Below are 10,739 nucleotides of genomic sequence, written 5' to 3'. Positions count from 1 at the left end.
TCATGGATGCCTGTCCCTGTAAGTTTGTGCCACTTTGGGTTTACAACTAGCCATGTCAGCCCGGGCTCCTTATCATATGGATGCTAGCGACACTATCATATACGTGTGCCAAAAGACGCAAACGGTCTCGGGCAAAGGTAAGGCGACACCCGTGGGAATACCGTGCGTGAGGCCGCAAAGTGATATGAGGCGTTACATGCTAGATCGATGTGGCATTGAGTCGGGGTCCTGACACGGCACCTCGGGGCCGGCCCGTGAGTTCCTCGCCGACCAGGCAGAGAGCGACGTCGACGACCCTGATCTGGGGGCGGCGGCTCTGGAAGACGACGCCGAGGGAGGAGGAGGGACAACAGGCGACTTCAGGCCTTCGGCTACCTTCGCCGACTGGCCTGAAGACAACGCCGAGGGAGAAGTCGCCCCTCGCCATTGGCCAGGAGCCAGCCAGCCTGGCGCGGGCTCTTCTACCGCGCCGGGCGCTCCAGGCGGAGGGAAGAAGCGCAGGGCCGTGCCGACCTTGTTCGGCAGTCGGTCGAAGAAGCCCAAGGGCTCGGCTGTGGCGACCCAGCAGGACGAGGCAGCCGCGAAGGCCATCCGCTTCCGTAAGGAAGTGAAGAAGCCACCGTTCGTCTCCGCATAAATATTCTGTCTTCAAAGTTTTATTCTTTCTTCGTGATTTGTCTGAGTCTCTGCTTGCCCCTCTTGCTTCAGGGCTCCCCTCTCTCTTGAGCGGGTCGCCGCCGCCTCCGTCATGGGGTCAGCGGAGACGTCTGCCACCACTCAGCGGATTGACCCCACTGCTGACCTCCGGGAGGCGACGGAGCGGAATGCGCAGGAGAAGCGCAACGAAGAAGAGGGCTGAAGCCGCCACCGCGGCGAAGCAGCGGGCTGAGGAAGCCGCACGCCGCTAGTCGGCACTGCTCGTTACCCGTTGAACTCTACGCCGCCGCCTCTGGAGTTCACGGGGCCAACTGGAGAAGCCGGCGGGGAGAACCCCATCGAGGGTAGGGAAGGTGGCGACCCCTCTACTCTAGACGCGAACGTTCCGCCGCCGCCTCCGCCGCCGTCTGAAGGTGCGCAAGGCGAGCAGCTAGCGGACCCTCCGGTGCCGCCGACCGAAGACGAGGCCGTGGCGAGGCTACTCCTCCAAGTCAGCTCGCCAATGCGCCGTCGTCTGGAGGAGGCGACTTCGGCACCCCGCCCCCTGGAAGCCGGCACTGCCAGCTCGGCGGCCCCAGACGCCGAAGCGACGAGCGCCACACCAATTGGGTGGGTGCGAGGAGGCGGCACAGGTCCTCTGAACCGGGCGCTCCTGGACGTCCAGGCGAAGCTCCGTGCTGAGGGCGACGCTCTCCAGAGTTGCACCAAGGCGTTCCTAGCATCGCGGGCAGCCGTCCGGGTATGTTTTTTTCCTTTGGTCTTTGTTTTCTTGTTCCTCTCTGTTGGGACGCGCCAGCGCACCCACTGGGTGTAGTCCCCGAGTTTCGGGCCGGCTGCTGAGCTGGCGGCCCGGAACTCCAATTGATGAACTTCTGGGTAGTAACTTTGTCTAAAATGCTTGTCGCGGGATTACCACAACCTCCGCGTCACTGCCTTCAACCGTAACGTTGAAGAGCTGGGCAAGCGGACCGCCAACTTGGTGGAGAGCCGGAGTAAGTCCTTTTTTTCTTCTCTGCAGGGGCGCGCTAGCGCACCCGCGGGCTGTAGTCCCCGAGATTCGGGCCGACTGCTGAGCAGTCGGGCCGGATCTCCCCAGCGACCTACTTTATTGACGACTGTTATCTTTCTTCCTTTTCATCAGGAGCCAACACTGCTATTCAACAGCAGCTGAGCGAAGCCAACTCCGCCTGCGCGCCAAAGGGGAGGAGTGCAGCAGGCTCACCACAGAGCGCGATCTGCTGGCCACTCAGTTGGCAGAGCAGAAGGAGCTGCTTGTTAAGTTGCAGAGGGAGGCGGAGGAGACAGAAACCGCCCTCTTGGCCGAGTTCGCAAGCAAGTGCTCCTTCTGGTCTGACATGGAAGTGCTGCTGTCCTCCGGCTTCCACGAGATTGAAGACATCGTTGATGCTGAGTCTCTTTATTTTCTTTCTTCGAGCTGCCGATTGAAATCGTGCCGACTCCTGGATTTTGACTAGCATCCTCGTTTCTTCGCGTCTTTGCAGACTTCTTCCCTGGGCAGTCGCAGGCCGCCATCCAAGCCATCGAGGCCGACCATGAAAGTCGGAGGGCGGAGGGCGCAGAGATCGCCACCGATGCCCCCCGAACTCTTGACGAGCACATCCTGAGCATCGAGGCTCGCCTCTGGCCGGCTCACCGGATGCTGCGCCGGCTTCAGCGCGTCAGTGCCCAGGCGATTGCCGCCCTTTGGCCGGATATGCAGGCTCCGCGCACCCCCAGCCTGACGGCCAACTGGCTGGAGGTCGCGGCTGGTCGTCTTGAGGCCTGGAAGGGCTCTTCGGCCCGGGCTGGAGCACGCCGGGCCTTCGAGTTCGTCAAGGTGTGGTACCCGGGGCTGGATCTAGACCGGTTGGCCACGCTTCGGTGGGAGGCCCAGCCGGAGCTGGCAGCTGCGGAAGATGCCCTCGTCAAACGTGCTGCGGCGATCGCCAAGTACACCGACACCAGCATCTTCGTCCCCGAGCGGTCTGAAGACGGCGAGGAGGTATCGCCGGAGTGGTTTGGGATGAACCCAGACTACGGCGAAGACTCGGCGGAGGTGATTGGCTCCAGCGTCGAGGAGGAGGACTAGGCGGAGGATGGAGGCGAGGCGGAGGCAACAGAAGACGGAGCAGACGGCCAGCCTCAGCCCGACCGTGCCTCCAGCAGCGAGCCGCATGCGACCAAGTCGACTGCCGCCGGACGTGATCAAGCCGAGACTAGCCAGCCGGCTGCCCCGACGCCTGACGCTGGCGCCTCCTCCGACCCTCCGAATCCGTTTGCTGCCTCCTAAGCTGCCGCTGTATCTTTTATTTTATCTGCTTCAGTAGTCTTTGAAGAACTTGTCAATTCGCACAATTCCACCCGCGGGGTGTATTTTGAACCTCTACTCGACAATTTGGCCAAGGGCCTATGTTATGTAAATATATATATCTATCTTTTCTTGCTCATTGTTCTTTTGGCTTTTTTCCTTTGCCGCTTTCTCTTAGTTGGCCGCCTTGCCAATCGGACAGCCGCTCTGCGGACTGTTGTTGGATCAACTGCTAGGCTACTTTGGGAAAGCAAGTACTTAGCCGATTTCAAGATTTGTTTTTGAGCAAATTGGATAGGAAGCGGAAGTTCGACTATCCAAGAGTCGGTTTGCGAGAAAGGCTGGAAGCCGTCTTGAGCTATGTTTTATGCTTTGAGTCCTTAGCCATTTTTCATGCGAATGCCCATTCTACCTTACTGCTGCCCACCGTACAGTCGCTCTGCGAGCTGCGGCTTCTGACAGGAGACGGTTTCGGCATTTACACACTACTTCTCCGACTGTAGGAAGCATTTCATAGTGCAAGGCGGCAAGTCCCCAGGCCGAATTGTCGAGCCCAGTGCCAAACGGCATAAAAGGGACTAACATACTTGCAGTCATAATTTTTATCATACAGACAAAAGAGGGAAGTCCCCGAGCTTGCCTCGGGGGGCCCGAAGTCTTGGTTCTTTAATACAAAAGGTAGCGTGGTACATACTGCATCAGCTGTAAAACCTTCGGAGGAGATTTGCATTCCATGGCCGCTCTGTCTTCGTGCCGGAGTCGTCCCTCTTGCGTGCTTGGGGCTTCTGAGCGTCGATCAGGTAGTAGGAATCGTTGCCCAATACTTTGCTGATGATGAAAGGGCCTTCCCAAGGCGCCGACAGCTTGTGCTGGCCGGTTGTTCGCTGGATCAGCCGGAGCATAAGGTCGCCTTCTTGGAAAGATCTTGGCCTGACCTTCCTGTTGTGGTACCGGCGTAGGCTCTGCTGGTAGATGCTAGACCGGCTGAGTGCCAATAGCCGTCCCTCTTCCAACAGATCGACGCCGTCTTGTCGTGCTTCTTCTGCTTCCTCCTTGGTGTACATGGTGACTCGTGGGGAGTCAAACTCTATGTCCATTGGGATGACGGCTTCGGCACCATGGACGAGGAAGAAGGGCGTGAAGCCGGTTGACTTGTTTGGAGTCGTGCGCAGACTCCACAGGATGGCTGGCAGCTCGTCGAGCCAACAGCCAGCCGAGCGCTCCAGAGGCTCGATCAACCGAGGCTTGATGCCGGACAGGATGAGGCCGTTTGCTCGCTCCACTTGGCCGTTTGACTGCGGGTGGGTGATGGATGCTAGGTCCAATCGGATGCCCTGTGTTGCGCAGAAACGGGCCAAGGCGCCTTTGGCAAAATTGGTGCCGTTGTCGGTGATGATGTTGTGTGGTATGCCGTACCGAATTGTGATATCGGTGATGAAAGTCACGGCAATCGGACCGTTCAGTTTCTTAACTTGCTTCACTTCTATCCACTTGGTGAACTTGTCCCCTGCGACAAGTAGGTGAGTTAAACCACCTCGTGCTGTCTTGAATGGTCCCACCATGTCTAGACCCCAAACTGCGAAAGGCCAGGCAATTGGGATGGTCTTGAGCGCAGAAGCCGGCTGGTGCGGCTTGGAGCTGAACTTTTGGCATCCTTTGCATTTTTGGACCAACTCCTTGGCCTCTTCTAAGGCAGTCGGCCAAAAGAAACCGTGCCGAAAGGCTTTGGCGACGAGTGCTCTTGAAGCCGCATGGTGGCCGCATTCACCTTGATGGATGTCTTTGAGAATCGCTTGGCCTTTCTCTGGCTCTATGCAGCGCTCGTAGACACTAGTGACGCTGCGCCTGACCAGCTCTCTGTTGACTATGGTATAGGCTGCCGCCCAGCGTTGTACTTGCCGAGCTAAGGTCTCATCAGTTCGTAGCTCTTTGTTCACCAGGAATTTGAGGATGGGCTGTGCCCATGAGGGTGCTGCTATTTCTTTGACTACCAGAACTGCGACTTGGACGAGGGCGGCTAGGCTGGGAGGCGGAGGGTTGGAGTCAACAGCCGCTTGCTGGGTTGATGAAGTCCCCAGGCCGACTGGCGCGGTCCTTGGGCCGAGTTCTGGAATCTTCGAGTCCGCCACCGCAGTCCTCGGGCCAGGTTCCGCAGTCCCTGGGCTAGCCTCGACTGTGGCTGCTCCGAAGTCATCTGCCGAGATCCTCGTGCCGCCTGCCGGGGCTCTGGAGTTGGATCCGACGTCTTTGGGAGGAGCCGGTACGAAGATGGAGTTTGATTCTGGCGAGGGTTTGAAGGATGGCTTGAGAAGGCATTGAAGGGCGACACCAGATGGTATTGCTTGGCGGGTAGAGCCGATTCGTGCCAATGCATCTGCTTGGTCGTTGTCATTCCTTGGTATATGAAGGAACTCGCATCCTTCGAAATACCCACTGAGTTGCTGCACGAGGAAATGGTAGCTCGCCATGTTTGCATCTTTCGCATCCCAGTCGCCGGATGATTGCTGGACCACTAAGTCCGAGTCACCATAACACAAGATCCGGCGGATGTCAAGCTCTTTGGAAAGCGGGAGCCCGTGGATGAGCGCCTCGTACTCGGCGACGTTATTGGAGGCAGCAAAGTGGATTTGCAGCGCATACTTGAGCTTGTCGCCTTTGGGAGAGGTGAGGACGACGCCGGCTCCAAACCAGTGCGCATCTTGGAGCCGTCAAAATGCATCCGCGAATGGGTGGAATCAGGTGCTGGAGGCAGGTACTGGGTCTCGACCCAGTCGATGAGGAAGTCGGCCAGTGCTTGTGATTTGATAGCGGTGCGGGGCTGGTAGTAGATGGTGTAAGGAGCCAGCTCTATGGCCCACTTGGCCACTCGACCAGAAGCATCTCGGCTACCGATGATCTCGGCAAGTGGGGCCGTGCAGACCACCGTGATTGGATGATCTTGAAAGTAAGGCTTCAATTTCTTGGCAGCAAAGTGTATGCCATAGCACATCTTCTGGTAGTGGGGGTAGTTCTGCTTGGAGGTCGACAGTACCTCGCTCAGGTAATATACTGGTCTCTGGACAGGCAGCGCCTTGCCTTCCTCCTTGCGCTCCACTACAATGACTGTGCTGACTACCCGGCTAGTGGCGGCGACGTACATGAGCATAGGTTCGTTGGGAGTCAGAGCCGCCAGGACAGGCAGAGTAGTCAACATCTTCTTCAACTGGTGAAAAGCTTCGTTCGCCTTATGGTTCCACTCGAAAAAAGTGGTCTTCTTCATGAGTTGGTATAAGGGGAGAGCTTTCTCGCCCAACCGACTAATGAATCGGCTGATGGACACTAAGCAGCCGGTGAACTTCTGCACATCCAGCAGTCGGCTGGGTACCTCCATTCTCTCGATGGCCTTGATTTTTACTGGGTTGCATTCTATGCCGCATTTAGAGACCAGGAAACCTAGCAGCTTGCCGGCTGGTACTCCGAAGACACACTTCTCGGGGTTGAGCTTGATCTGGAACCGGCACAGGTTCTCAAAGGTCCCCTTGAGGTCTTCCAGCAGTGTTCCACGCTTTTCCGTTTTCACCACTACGTCGTCCACGTAGACGTGGGCGTTCCTGCCGAGCTGCTTGAGGAGACACTTCTGCATGCAACGCTGAAAGGTGGCGCCGGCATTCCTCAAGCCGAACGTCATGGTGAGGTAGCAGAATGCTCCAAACGGCGTGATGACGGCGGTCTTCAATCTGTCAGCCGGGTTCAGCTTGATCTGGTGATATCCTGAGTATGCATCCAAGAAACTCAACAGCTCGCATCCGACTGTGGAGTCTATCACCTGATCGATTCTTGGTAGAGCAAATGGGTCCTTGGGGCAGGCCTTGTTGAGGCTCGTGTAGTCAATACACATTCGCCACTGCTTGTTATTCTTTAGTACCAGGACCGGATTTGCCAGCCACTCCAGAAAGAAAACTTCCATAATGAAGCCGGCTGCTAGGAGTCGGGCTATCTCTTCTCTGACAACTCTTCTCTTCTCTTCTGATAAGCTTCGCAGGGGCTGCCTGACCGGCTTCGCATCAGATTGGATATGTAACTTGTGCTCGGTGAAATCCATCGGTACACCTGGCATGTCTTTGGGGGACCATGCAAAGATGTCCCGATTCTCACGGAGGAAATCAACAAGCTCGCCTTCCTATTTGCTGTCGAGGTTTGCACCTACGACGGCATACCACTCTGGGTGCTCCGAATCCAAGGGTATCTTCTTTGTCTCTTTAGCCGGCTTGAATGAACCCTCAGCCTCCGACTCTTTTGGGCTGGGCGATACCTCAGGCTGCTTGCTGGCCATCGCCACAACTCGCTCAAGGAGCCGCTTCTCAGCCGCGATTACCAGGGACTCGGCCAGCCGACTACTCTCAGCTGCGCAAGCAGACAATTTCCGGTAGTCGCCTGCCACAGTCAGAATTCCCCTGGAACTAGGCATCTTCATCTTGAGGTAAGCATAGTGGGGGACCGCCATGAACTTGGCCAAGGCGGGTCGGCCAAGTAGCGCATGGTATGGACTCTCAAGGTCCACCACCTCAAACCAAACAGACTCTCTTCGGAAGTGATCATTGTCCCCAAAGAGGACGTCCATCAGGATCTTGCTGGTCGGCGAGCAGGAAAGCCCAGGTACAATGTCGTGGAACACTGTCCGGCTGCTCTGAAGCTGTCTTTGCTTGATTCCTAACTTCTCCATTGTATCCTTGTACAGGATATTGATGCTGCTGCCCCTGTCTATCAGAACTCGCGAGAAACACGCGGCCCGTTTGTCCGTAGCAAAGGTGGCGTCCAGGACCAAGGCATAGGAGCCCGGACTCGGCATCACTTCTGGGTGGTCAGCCCTGCTCCAGCTGATGGGCTTCTCAGACCAGTGCATGAACTCTAGCGTCTCTGAGGCTACTGCGTTCACCTCTTGTCGCTGCAGCCGCCTGCTGCGTCGATCATCAGCCATACTGGTGAACACCATGTAGGCTCCGTGTTCTTCAGGGTATTAATCTTGTACTTCGCCGACTGGCCTGACTGCCAGCTGCTGGGGCGGAGGCGGAGGCGGCTGCCCAGCAGGCGGGGGTGGCAGGAGGCCATCTCCCTTGGTGATCCTGGTGAGCCAGTGGCACTTCCGGGTGGTGTGATTTGACGGCTTTGCACCGCTGTGGAACTTGCAAGGTCCATCCAAGGTCTGCTCATAGGAGAAGGCCGGCAACCAGTTAGGCTTGCCGCCTTTCTGTCGCTTGGGCGGAGGCTGCTCTTCTGGCTGCTGGGCTTCAACGGTCGCGACCTACCGGCTGCTGGAAGCCGGCTGCGGGGCCTTGCGCTTGTTGTCGCCCTGCTGTTTTCGCCGGCCGGCGTCTGCCGCTGGAGTTCTTGGAGCTTGAGGAGCCACTTTGCTAGTTGTGCTGATTTGAATTTCTGCCTTCATGGAGGAGTCGGCCGTGGCGTACTTGTCCGCTATGATCAACAGCTCGTCGAGGGTTTCTGGCTCATCGCAGAGGAGCTTGTGCTTGAGGAGGGTGCCTTCTCGGCACCCGGCTGTGAAGTACTTGATGGCCTGCACCTCGTGCACGCCCTCGCAGGAGTTCCGGAGCTCAGCCCAACGTGTGAGGTAGTCGCGAGTCGACTCGTCAGGACCTTGCATGCACAAGGAGAGCTGATGAGGCTTGGGAGGACACTTGTACATGCTGGTGAAATTACGGACGAACGCTTTGGTGAAGTCGACCCAGCTGTTGATGCTGCGGGGCTTTAGGCTGTTCAGCCATATCCGGGTCGTGCCCTAGAGCATGAGCGGAACGTACTTTACGGCGACATGCTTGTTGCCGTTTGCTATGCTGACAGCCGTGGAGTAGTCAACTAGCCAGTCTTCCGGCTTCACAGAGCCGGTATACTTGGGCGTGTCTCTTTGGAGCGTGAACCTCTGGGAAAGGGCTCATCCCGAATGCGGGGCCCGAAACAAGGCGGACCCAGCTCGTCTTCTTCTTCCAGCGCCAGGGACCGGTGAAGTCGGTCGATCCGGTGGCGGGCGTCATTCTCTCCAACTCCCTCTCGGCGGCCAAGGCGGTCACCGAGAGTCGGATGGTCAACAGGTGGTGGGGAGACTCGCCTCTCTTTACGTGGAGGGGGAGGCGGACAGTTGTCCCTTCGTTCCACTGCTCTCGGGCGGCCATCTCGGTCGCGCTCTATGGTAATGCGAGTCCGACTGTGGCTGACAGCCGGCTCCTTGTCCTTTCTTCCTCGGGCACCACCAGTCGGCCTCCGAGACGTCGCGCCTTGATCTTGGTGCGGGTCGTCGTTTGGCCACTGTGGAGCCTCCGTGCAGCAGCCGACCTCGTTCTGCGCGGCGGCCGTGTCGAGGAGCCGCTGGACTCGCTCCATCATGAGGCGGCGTTCTTCGCCCTCGAAATTGTCCAGCTCATCCGCCGCTGCCTGGACGGCTCGGATGTTCTCCGCTGGTGTAGCGTACACGGGGTGACTAGCCCCAAACAGGCTGGTGATGGCTACGCCGAGCTGCTGGACCGCGCCAAGGCGGCTGGGCCCTGCCGGGGCCGGTGAGCCGCCAACGGCGCGATCCATCTCCCGCTGGTAAGCTTCTGACAAGCGTGTCATGCTGGCTAGATTCTTCACACCTTCAACAAGCTGAAGGCGGCACGCTTCTAACGTCTCTGCGTCAGCATCTTCCGGAATAGGCGCAGTTAGGTCTTGCAGCGCTGCGCCGAGTGAGTCGGGCGCTCCTCCGCCAGGGAACTCGTTATGACTGATGACTAGCACCTCAATGACGGTGCTTCCGTCGCTCTCAGCATGGGGGAGAGGTTCATCGTAGACCACCACGTTGGTGGGGAACGCGTCGAGCGACGCGGTGTTGGAGTCGACCAGCAACGGGTCGGTGGAGCCTACGGACTCCAAGTCTATGGCAGGCCCGCCGGAAACGTGGAGTTGATCGAGGAGGCCCGCGAGGAGGTTCTCGGGGCCGCCCGTGCCTGCGTCGGACGCAGGTTCGTCGGAGAGGTGGACCTCGGCGACAAGTTCGGCCAAGGAGCTGGCTACGCAAGCAATCTCAACACCGCGCAGCGCGTCGATGCAAACTTCATCTTGCGTGTCTGGCTGGTTGCGCTTGCCAGGGAGGAAAAGGGTTCCCGTCCAGAACAGATCTCCGGACGGCGGTGCACCAGGCCCCACGGTGGGCGCCAAATGTCGGGGGTTTGGTGCGACATATGCCAATGGATGGCTTATCATGGTGGGGGCGAGTAGAATGTCGCCGGTGCCTGGAAACGGGATGAGGCGAAGACAAGCACGCCGGCAAATATTACCCAGCTTCAGGGCTCTCCGGGGAGATAATACCCCTACTGCTGCTCTGCAGGGTCTCCGCATGATGACTATGGCCAAGTGTTTACACGGTTGCTCCTTGAGATGTTTCTTAGAGGTAGGAGAGGGCAAGGCTAGCTCTCTCCTTCTATCTGGTATGGTCTAGAGCTACCGGGTTCCAACCCTTTGCATGGGTGCCCTGGGGGTTTATATAGGCCTACCCCTAGGGGTACAATGGTAATTCGTCTGGGCGCGGGCCCAGCCGTCAGTGCCTTTGGCCTCCGATTTCTCCGCCGACTGCTGGGGCCCGCCGGTTGGTGGGCCCCACCGACTGGTCTGGTACGGAGCCGACAGGCCGCGTCCGCCGCGGGCGGGTCTTGCCGGCTGCTGATTACTGTAGCCGTGCTTCTGATGAAGCGGGCTTGGTCATGGGGTCGTGGCAACAGTCTTGCAGCCTGGCGGGTGATCACTATTG

The sequence above is a fragment of the Triticum aestivum genome, chromosome 3A, assembly GCF_018294505.1.
Source record: "Triticum aestivum cultivar Chinese Spring chromosome 3A, IWGSC CS RefSeq v2.1, whole genome shotgun sequence".
Lineage (NCBI taxonomy): Eukaryota > Viridiplantae > Streptophyta > Magnoliopsida > Poales > Poaceae > Triticum > Triticum aestivum.
This window is presented reverse-complemented; position numbering follows the sequence as displayed.